Source organism: Pelodiscus sinensis, chromosome 2 (assembly GCF_049634645.1).
Source record: "Pelodiscus sinensis isolate JC-2024 chromosome 2, ASM4963464v1, whole genome shotgun sequence".
NCBI lineage: Eukaryota > Metazoa > Chordata > Testudines > Trionychidae > Pelodiscus > Pelodiscus sinensis.
The window spans coordinates 176840183-176851371 of record NC_134712.1 but is presented as its reverse complement, the minus strand read 5'-3'; positions in this window follow the sequence as shown (position 1 = coordinate 176851371).

The window sequence follows — 11189 nt, the reverse complement described above, 5'->3', positions numbered from 1 at the left end:
AAACTAAGCTATATATAAACCCGGTAAAATGAATTAATTCCATAAATTCTTATGACAAAAGACAGGAAGGAGAAATATAAAGAATTCTTTCCTTCGGTATTTTTCAATCTACTATACATCTGGATGAAACGGTGATGGTGGTGGCCTTAAATATCAAAACTTTGTCCAGTATAGCCCAAGCCCCAGAAAGATAGTCAATTTGGACTTGTGGTGTGTGTGTGTGTATGTGCGTACACACTCTGTTCAGAGCAGGGCTTGAACTCACCCTAATTGAGCTATAAACAAATGGAAATGTTTAATAGAGTTGCCAGGTGTCCGGTATTGGCTCAACCAATTTTTTTCCTGCCATGTTCGATATTTTTTGTGAAAGTATCTGGCAACCCTAATGTTTAAACATCAAAGTATACATACTGTCTCTGAGACAACTAGGCTGTGTCTACACTGGGCCACTTATTCCGGAAAAGCAGCCGCTTTTCTGGAATAAGCTGTGAGCTGTCTACATTGGCCCCTTGAATTGATGGAAAAGCAGTGACGATTTACTGTAAGAAATCAGCTGCTTTTCCAGAAAAACTATGCTGCTCCCGCTCGGGCAAAAGTCCTTTTTCCGGAAAACTGTTCCGGAAAAGGGCCACTGTAGACAGCACAGTAGTCTTTTCTGCAAAAAAGCCCCATCACGAAAATGACGATCGGGGCTTTTTTCCGGAAAAGCGCATCTACATTGGCCACGGACGCTTTTCCGGAAAAAGGGCTTTTCCGGAAAAGCATCCTGCCAATGTAGACGCTCTTTTTCCGGAAATACTTATAACAGAAAACTGTTCCGTTTTAAGCATTTCCGGAAAAAGGTGCCAGCATAGACACAGCCCTAAAGTATAGAGATAGTGTGGGGTGAGGCCAGTGGAGTCTAGCAAGGGACCTGGGTCAGGGCTAGTTGTATTTAGTATTTTCATTGTTGATTTGTAAACACCATATTCCAGGCCATCCTTACCCATATGCAGCTGCATGGGGCACCACTGGGTCTTAATATCCACCCACCCACCTCTTCCTATCCCTGTTCTGCGGCTCTGCTTCCTGTGGAGAGGATCTAATTAACTTAAAAATGAAAAAGCCTGACAGGCCTATTAGCAGAGCATTGAACCTATGAAAGAGCCATTCAATTGGTAATGAAGCCATTTAACAGGCATTTGCCAACCCCCGGTATATACTGTCAGTTTCTGAACTAACTGTGTTTGTTTCTCAACCTTTTTTAATAAAGTACCTCTGTTTTTAAAAAAAAATTATAAATACCCCCAGTACCTAAAGTTTTCAGACATACAAACAATTTTTTCTACCATTGCAACACATTTGTTTAAACAACTTAATTGTAGCCAGGCGGGCGATTACATTTTTGGGTGTAAAAAGTACAAAAATAATAAAAACGCTGTAAAACTTAAAACAAAATCCAGTTTTCTCCAGATTTCAGTTGTGTTGACCTAAGGGGACTCAATACCACTGGCTGAGAAAATCTGGTCTACAGGACCTTAGTTTAAAATCTGCTTTTAAAATATTTTATCTGCATGTTGTTTAAGATTATAAAATCACATCTCTAAAAAATTAACATATCCCCCCTTCCTGGGCTACCATTGGGATCAGGGATACCAGTTTAATAATATTGCATAGGGCCCCATAAATCCTATAGATGGACCTGACTACATTAATAAAATTTGTAAATAATATTAAATTGAATGATGCTATAAATGCCAATAAGGGCAGAATAAATTTTAAAAGGGATCCACAGAGCTTAGATAGATGAACAAAGAATCACAGTGAGATTCCACTTGCAATCAATCCACTTGGTAGGTGACCAGATTAGTTTACCAGGAAAATCCTTGGTGAGCTTAAACACGAAAAGGAAGCTTACAAGAAGTGGAAACTTGGACAGATGAGTAGGGAGGAATATAAATATATTGCTTGAGAATGCAGGGGAGTTATCAGGAAGGCAAAAGTGCAACTGGAATTGCAGCTAGCAAGGGATGTGAAGGGTAACAAAGGTTTCTACAGGCATGTTAGCAATAAGAGGGTGATTAGAGAGGGTGTGGGGCCCTTACTGGATGAGGGAGGTAACCTAGTGACAGATGATGTGGGGAAAAGCTGAAGTACTCAATGCTTTCTTTGCCTCTGTCTTCATGGACAAGGTCAGCTCCCAGACTACTGCACTAAGCAACGCAATATGGGAAGGAGGTGGACAGCCCTTGGTGGGAAAAGAACAGGTTAGAAACTATTTAGAAAAGCTAAACTACAAGTTGAGGATGACAAACTATGGCATGTCAGGCAAACTTCCTGCTTCTGCCAGAATATACCCTCTGCCCCCCCCCCCCCCCCCCCCCCAAGCAGGTCTCAGCATTGACTGGTTGCAGTCCACATGTTCCTAACTCAGAGAGGAGGCTGCTGAACTGTAACCTTGTTCTGTATTCTTTACAGAATAAAGCCTGCACACACTGACACGCAATGCAGAACACACAAAGGAGCCACTGGGTTAGTTAACAGGAGGGGCTACATAATCCCTACGGTTTTAAAGCAAGTTGGCTTTGTCAGGGGTTTGGAAACCCATTTAATGCTGCGAGGCTGGTTTTGGATCAAGGACATTAATGTTTTAATGCTCCATGGAGAGTTTTTCTCCAGCTTTACAAAATTTACATATGGTGGAATTTATTTTAGGCTTGGGGATCCTACCATCCTTGGTGTTCTAAACAAACATGCAAAATTATTTTTCTGACTCTGCTTCTGTGCTTGTTTCCATTTGAGACAGTGCTGTACCAGAACAGCCAGAGGGCTTTCCCCTGCCTTTGTGTCTCCATCAGAGGGCGCTCTGAGACCTGTACAAGTCTGGAAAGAGAGCAATGCTTCCACCAGGGCTGCTCCAGCATTTCAAATTAGGGTTGCCAGATGGTTTCAACAAAAAATACCAGACATACTTGATAAAAATGTGTTGACCAAAAAAAAATACACATGATATGAGAAGTGTATTGCCCGAGGATTCAGACAGGACAGCAGGAAGCGAGGGAGGATCACTCAGGGGCAGGGCACACACCTGGTACCCTTCATGGCCAGGTTGGTTCCCTGCTCTGGCGCCCCATTGTAAGAGATACGCTTGTGTGCTGTGTTTTACACTCGGCCTTAGGCAGCAACATCAGACCATCCCTCCCCATGGGCTGCGCAGCGCCTAGGCGGTGGGATCCTGAGGATGCTCTCACCGACGGGAGGAGTGAGGTGACCTTATGTCCCTCAAGATCATCCCATGGCCCTATGGAGTGTGTTTTGGGGGTTCACTCATAGAAAGCCCCAGTCCCTCCACCCCCCATTTTCCATGCCCCTGGGGTCAGAGGGCTGGAGGCAGGAGCCTTTGGCAGGAGAATGGGGCAGGGCATGAATGCTCAAGACGAAGCTAAAGCAGGAAGCTAAGTCACCTGCACTCCGGGTTCAGCATCGCCCCGGGCCTGCTCTCGGGCTCTGCTTCTCCCTTCAGCAGGACATGCTCTGGGGAGCAGCTGGTCAGAGCCCCGATGAGCCCTGCACAGAGCAAGCCAGATGCGCCTGCTCCTGTCTGGCCTCACCAGCCATCGAGCCTCTACTGCCTGCGAGGTTTGTGTCTGAGCCCAGACCAGCTTCCTCTCGCCGTGTCTCTGGCGAGAGTAACACACGGCGCTGTCCTCCGCTCTCAGGCTGTCCACGTGTAGGTAGAAATTGGTGCTGTCCTTGGAGGCTGTGAATCGGTCCTGGATGGTGGGAGAATGATACTCACTCTGCCCTGGTTTACTTAATTAGAAAATGCCGGATATGAATGTCTGGTATTTTCTCAATTTGTTTCCTGGACAGAAAGCTCAAATACCGGAATGTCCACTTCAAAACCGGACACCTGGCAACCCTGTTTCAAATGCAGCACAAGGCTTGATTCTTCAGCCATTCTGGTCACTCCATTGCAAGGCAGGTCAAGTGAATAGCAAAACCCACATATTTCGTGGTCTGTTTATGCAGACACTGGTCCTAATCTTGGGCTGTTAGGGCTGCTTGGCATTGTTCTGCTGGTGATAAAGTGGCTCTAACCACGGTGTAGGAGTCGTCGTCGGTGGCATAGACAGTATTGCAGCTCTTGCACCACCACCTTCCCTGCAGATGTAGTGAGTGTGAATGGGAAAAAGGTGATGTGGCCAGGGTGGTAAGTTTGCAGAAATGGTGGTGACCAGAATGCTTAGAGCCCACACCCTTCCCTCACTCAAACTTTTCCTCTCCCACCTGTCTAAGGCTCTGAGAGGGAGTTTTGGTGGGGAAAGGGTGCAGGATAGGGATGTTAGCCTGGTCTTATTGTTTACTATATGCAAGTCCCTCCCATCAGAGGCAGCAGTGCAGGGGGAGCAGGTGGGAGCCAGTGCTTGGGGGGATCCAGCTTAAAAGATGGGTTAAGGGGGGGGGGGATACGGAGGAAATGCTTATTGGAAAAAAATCCTGCATTCCCAAAACTTCACCACTTACAAAATCCTACTTTCTGGTTTTGTATTTGTATCACTACTTTTCTTGAAATCTAGAAATACAAGATGATGCCTCCGTGGTCACTCTTGGGCTAGTAGAGCTCTGTGCTGATCCTTACTCGGGGAAGATTGCCAAGTGATAATATAGCAAAAACTAAGCACCTCCAGAGAGGGCATCCCTAAGAGAGGACAGAGGGCCCAAGTTAGTCACTTCTTTATGAGGCATCTTGCAGAGCAGAGCTGTGTTTTAAGAGGTGAGTGAAAAGTTTTCCTTGATGTAAAGATCATATTACAGGATTCCCCACACTGTGAATTAATGGAGTGTTGCTCTGAAGCATGGCAATTAGCTTCTACAAATACATACATCTATCAACACTATCCTGTACTATATTAAATCATTAAGCATTTTAAAGTAATTTTATCATGCTATAGGCACAGTATAGAAATGAAAGCTGTAATCTAAAATATGACCCATAATTCCTTGTTCTTGGTGGGAGTGCTGAATAGAGGCTTGATCCATTACTGCAAATATATCACGCTCTCTTGTTTTAAAACAGTACTTGCTTTGAAATTAAATTGATAAAGGGGAGAATAAAATTAATTGGAACCAGTTTACAAAGAAAATCATAGTGTCTTTAACTGTGAAATGTACTGAGCTGCCATTTCACCAATGTTAATTTAAATCTCCCAGAAGGCCTAATTTATCTGTTGCTAAATTAAATATCAGTAGGTTAGCAGCACTAATAAATTCATCTCCAATGCAAACAAGAGGATGCTGCAGTACTGTCAACATACAGCATGTAGTGAAATTCTTTCAATATTTTTCTGCCCAGATCCAATGAAGTGGCAGAAAAGCAAACACGAGCATTCCGGGAGGGGAACTGCACAGGAGACTTTTAAGTCCCCTTTGTGGAATCCTGTCTTGAGCCAGTTGGGTTGCAAGCCTGTTTGCCTGCTTTAAGTTAGAGCAGCCTAAAAGCTGCTTCAGTTTATGCCATTTGCCAGAAGCTGACTCTAATGGCCGTTACAGCACCAGAGACTGGTATCAGGGCTGGATTAAGACTGTTAGAGGCCCTAGGCACTGAAAAGATTATGGTTCCCCCCATCCCCATATGTAATTCAAAATAAAAACAATACTATACCGTAAAATCTTTTTTTTTTTTTTTGTGCCCCTTCTTTGCTGGTGCTCTAAGCACGTGCTTAGTCTGCCTATTGGGTAATCCAGCCCTGACTGGTATGCAATGACATGTTGGCCCCTCCCTTTTCCACCAGCCATTATCTCTGCACCCACTGTGAGCTGCTATAGTATCTCTATGCCACCTGGGTATCCTACTAAGGGATGTTCCTCCAGCAGCTGGCTATGCCCGCTCTAGGGCTGATTTGTGCTCATTGTGCTCTGCTTGTGCAGAGGAGAGTCAGGAATGAACTCTCCAAAGCTCCCTGGCCACACTATCAGTGTTGGCCCTCTGGTAGGTACCTGCTGTGGATGATACTAATCTTTTGGCTACATCTGGAAGAAGGATGGAAGAATAGTGAATTCTGTGTAAGGAAAGCTTGTTGCAATGCTCACTGATTTGTGTAGGGAGAAGGCTCCTCTTTGGATCTCTTTAGTGTAGTTGCCACCTGTAGACCATGAGTGGCCCACTCACGCCCAACAAGGATAGGCTGAGGATTGTTTAGAAAAGCTGGACATGCACAAGTGCATGGGGCCAAATCTACTGCTTCTTAGAGTATTGGGGGAGTTGGCTGATGTGAATGCAGAACCACTGGCTGTAAAAACTCATGGTGATTGGTGAGGTGAGGATCCTGGACAATCAGAAAAAGGCAAATATCGTGCCTCTCTTTTAAAAAGGGAAGGAGGAGAATCTGGGGAACTACAGACTGGTCAGCCTCACCTCTGTCCTTGGAAAAATCATGGAGCAGGCCCTCAAGGAATCCATTTTGAAACACTTTGTGGAAGGTGCCTGCCCAACCAAATTGCCTTCTATGATAAAATAACAGGCTCTGTGGAAAGTAGTGAACATGATGTACCTTGACTTTACAAAGTTATTTATATGGTTTTCCACAGTATTTTTGCCAGAAAGTTAAAGGAATACGGATTGGATGAATGGACTATAAGGTGGCTAGAAAGCTGGCTAGATCGTTGGGCTCAATGGGTAGTGACCGATGGACTGATGTGTACTTAGCTGTATCAAGCGGAATGCTCCTGGGGTCAGTCCGGGGCCTGGTTTTGTTCAACATTGACATTAATGACTGGGATGAAGGGATGCATTGTACCCTCAGCAAGTTCACAGATGACACTTAGCTGGGGGAGAGGTAGAAGTGCTGGAGGGCAGAGATAGGGTCCAGAGGGACCTAGACAAATTGGAGGATTGAGCCAAAAGAAATCTGATGAGGTTCAGAAAGGATGAGTGCAGAGTCCTGTACTTAGGACAGAAAAATCCCATGCACTGCTGCAAGCTGTGCTAAGCAGAAGTTCTGCAGAAAGGGACTCGGGAATTACAGTGGACGAGAAGCTGGATATGAGTCAAAAGTGTGCCCTTGCTGCCAAGGAGGCTAATGGCGTATTGGGCTGCATGAATAGGAGCATTGCCAGCAGCTGGAGGGGAAGTGACTATTCCCCTCTATCCAGCACTGATAAAGCAACATTTGGAATACCGTGTCCCACTACAGAAACAACATGGACAGACTGGAGAGAGTCCAGCAGAGAGCAATGAGGAACTGGGCTTATTTAGTCTGCAGAAGGGAAGAGGGAGGCAGGATTTGATAGCAGTTCCAAAAAGAATGAAGCAAGGCAAATGACAGAACAAGACACAGTGGTCTCAAGTCTCAGTGGGAGAGATCTAGGTTGGAAATTAGGAAAAATTATTTTACTAGAAGGGTGGTGAGGTGCTAGAATGTGTTATCTAGGGAGGTGGTGGAATCTCCATCTCTAGAGGTTTTTAAGATCAGGATTTATTTAGCTGGGGTTGGTCCTGCTGTGGGCAGGGGCTTGGACTGGATAACCTCCTGAGGTCTCTTCCAACCCTAATCTTCTATGATCCTATGATTGTCTGGAAAAACGATTTCATGTTTATAAATACGTTTGCTATTTGACGTATTTGACTAATATTTGATACAAACTAATTTCACCCTCTCAATTGTATCTGATTTGCCGCAACTGTTGCTTCAAGTGTGTGCTACTTGGGTTGTGTGATTGGCACATGGTATTTTGGCCAAGTGGTCATAAGAACACATTTACAGAATGAACTGGTTTACTGATTGTGTTGCCACAGTGATTATTAAAATAGCCTTGAATCATCGTTTCCATGATCAATAAAAGCAAATCCCTTCCACATTCATGCCACAATCTCTTACAAATAATTAATAACCTTCTAGCTTGTGTGTCAACTATACTATGCATTTATAGTTCATAAAAATCACTGAATTGGGGGGAAATGGGTAAATATGGCAGAAATCACCTGTGACCTTGTGCTGAACACTCATTTTTCCATTGGCTTCAGTATGCACTGGATCAGACCCTATCTGTATGTTAGCACATAATCAAAATCATGGGCAACAATATAGATTGTGGCCTCTGCACATAAACTGCCTCATAGAGCTATTGATTTCTATACTCGAGTATTTTCTATGGTCCAAGGAGAAAAGAAATGGCAGAAAAAGCATATAACATGAAATGGATGTAAATATACTTTCCTATCTATTTCTTTGTTGTCCGAGGCTTGGTGAGGGAACATTTGTATTAGACGTAACTCAGAATTTGTAGATTTAGTACGTGTCTTGTTTATCATTTTATCGTGGGGTTTTTTGTTTTTGTTTTTGTGGGTATGAAAATTAGGATATTTTATTTCTTGTATTACAATAGTGCCTGAAGACACAAAGCAAGACTGGAATGCTATTATGCTAGATACAAATTACTGGGCAAAAAATATTCTCTGTCCCAAAGAACTTATGATTGCATCTGGGCAAAAAAGATTTTTGCAAATGGTAAATTTGACCCATAAAAAGAATACATTTTAACTATTTGCAAGTCCAGACCAAATTCAACCAATGGTTTTGGATGAAAAATACCCAGTTCCCCCTCCCCAGAAGTGTCAAAGTATTTGTTTTGACATTTTTTAAATCAGCTCTTTTATTTCAAAATGACAGTTTCTAATGAAATATCAAGTCAAAACAACATTTCATTCGATCTCTCTCACCAACATTATTTTGGTGAGAGAAACTGACAAAACTTCATTTTAGTTTGAAACTTTTTTTATGTGTTTTGGTTCAGCTACTGAAAAAAAATGAATTATGTGATCAGGTCCACTTGATCACTTCAGTTGTCTCTATTCATACGTGGAGAAAGGACACATTATCTTAATTTTTTTACAGATGAGAGTGCATGCCTTAAACCATTAACATCCTTGCTGTAGGTGCTTCTCTGTAAATTCATGCAACAAGCCAAATGAAACAGATTATTTTCACCTGGGCCTAAAAGCCTTATTAATGAAACAACCATCCCATTCCCCAAACATGTAATCTACAAGGCCTGAGTTAGACTTTGTCAGCCACTGTGATTCATGGGGACAGATAGGAACTTAAGAACGGGATCCATAAGAGTAAGTTTATGCTTGATGGGTAGTGTCTCATCTAACAATAGTCAATGCTGAAGAGAGGGATGTGTCATAGGTCCCACCCTTCTCAGGGAATTAGGTGCCTAGACTGGGGGGAAATGCCTCTCTCTTTGGGATACACAGCCAAGAACCTCCTCTTGGAGTTAGGCATCTAAGTACTGGGCAAGGTGGGGAGGGGACCAACTCTGCACTTCTGGAAAGGGCGGGGCCTCAGGTGGAAGGGGTGGGACCAGGAGACTTCTCATGCTCCCCCCACAGACCCTGATTGGCCTAGCAGTGGGGAAGCATGTGAAGTCTCCCTCTTCTCACCCCAATGCGTAGCGAGAATCACCAGCTGTTTTAAAACATCTGGAAGTTCCCTCTAGGCATTGCAACAGGAGGAGACCTTGCATGGTCCCCAGGCCAATCAGGGCCTGGGGAGCGTGTGAAGTCTCTTGTCCCCTGCTTCCGACATATCAGGGGCTAGAGAGAAATGCTGGCTGTTTTAAAACAGCGTCATTTCTCTTTAATCACCGTGCGACATTGGCGGGAGGAAAAGAGTTTGCGCATTCCCCCACCCCCAGGTCTGGATTGGCCTGGGGGCAAGGGAACTGCAGGGCGGCCATAGGCTGGATCCACGGGCTTGGCAGGCTGTACCCAGCCCGTGGAGGACCCTTTGTCCATCCCTGATCTAGGTGCTGGTTCATCACCCTGAGCCTACAGTGAGCATGCCCAGAGGTGGAAACTGGATTTTATCCTACTTTATGTAACATGAATGCCATGTCAGCTGAGTTCTGATTTCAAGATCTCTAGTATGAAGGGTGAGAAAAGAAAAATACAACTTTATTGTGAAATGGCAAGCAGGATCTTCAGAGGTTCCATAGGGGTCTGTTTTGGGACCGGCTCTGTTCAATATCTTCATCAACGATTTAGATATTGGCATAGAAAATATGCTTATTAAGTTTGCAGATGATACGAAGCTGGGAGGGGTTGTGCCTGCTCTGGAGGATAGGGTCATAATTCAAAATGATCTGGACAAATTGGAGAAATGGTCTGAGGTAAACAGGATGAAGTTTAATAAAGACAAATGCAAAGTGCTCTACTTAGGAAGGAACAATCAGTTTCACACATACAGAATGGGAAGCGACTGTCTAGGAAGGAGTACGGCAGAAAGGGATCTAGGGGTTATAGTGGACCACGAGCTGAATATGAGTCAGCAGTGTGATGCTGTTGGGGAAAAAAAGCAAACATGATTCTGGGATGCATTAACAGGTGTGTTGTGAGCAAGACACGAGAAGTCATTCTTCCGCTCTACTCTGCGCTGGTTAGGCCTCAGTTGGAGTATTGTGTCCAATTCTGGGCACCGCGTTTCAAGAAAGATGTGGAGAAATTGGAGAGGGTCCAGAGAAGAGCAACAAGAATGATTAAAGGTCTAGAGAACATGACCTATGAAGGAAGGCTGAAAGAATTGGGTTTGTTTAGTTTAGAAAAGAGAAGATTGAGGGGGGACATGATAGCAGTTTTCAGGTATCTAAAAGGGTGTCATAAGGAGGAGGGAGAAAACTTGTTCATCTTGGCCTCTGAGGATAGAACAAGAAGCAATGGGCATAACTGCAGCAAGAGAGGGTTAGGTTGGACATTAGGAAAAAGTTCCTAACTGTCAGGGTAGTTAAACACTGGAATAAATTGCCCAGGGAGGTTGTGGAATCTCCATCTCTGGAGATATTTAAGAGTAGGTTAGATAAATGTCTATCAGGGATGGTCTAGACAGTATTTGGTCCTGCCATGAGGGCAGGGGACTGGACTCGATGACCTCTCGAGGTCCCTTCCAGTCCTAGTATTCTATGAATGTGTCCCTTTACAGCTAGATGGAAGTGGGGAGAGACCCTGGGCATGTTTATGTAAATACAGTTTGCTCATGCTTTGCTTAGAATTGTTAAATATTCTGTGGTGTTTGCTCACTGTAATCAACTTGGCTGATGCTGGGTCACAAATTGTGTTAATATTAATTGCAATGTCTGTAATTACTGTGGGAATAAAAAAAAAAGGATGGATGAAGAGGAACCCCTAGATATTGAACTCAGCCTGGCTG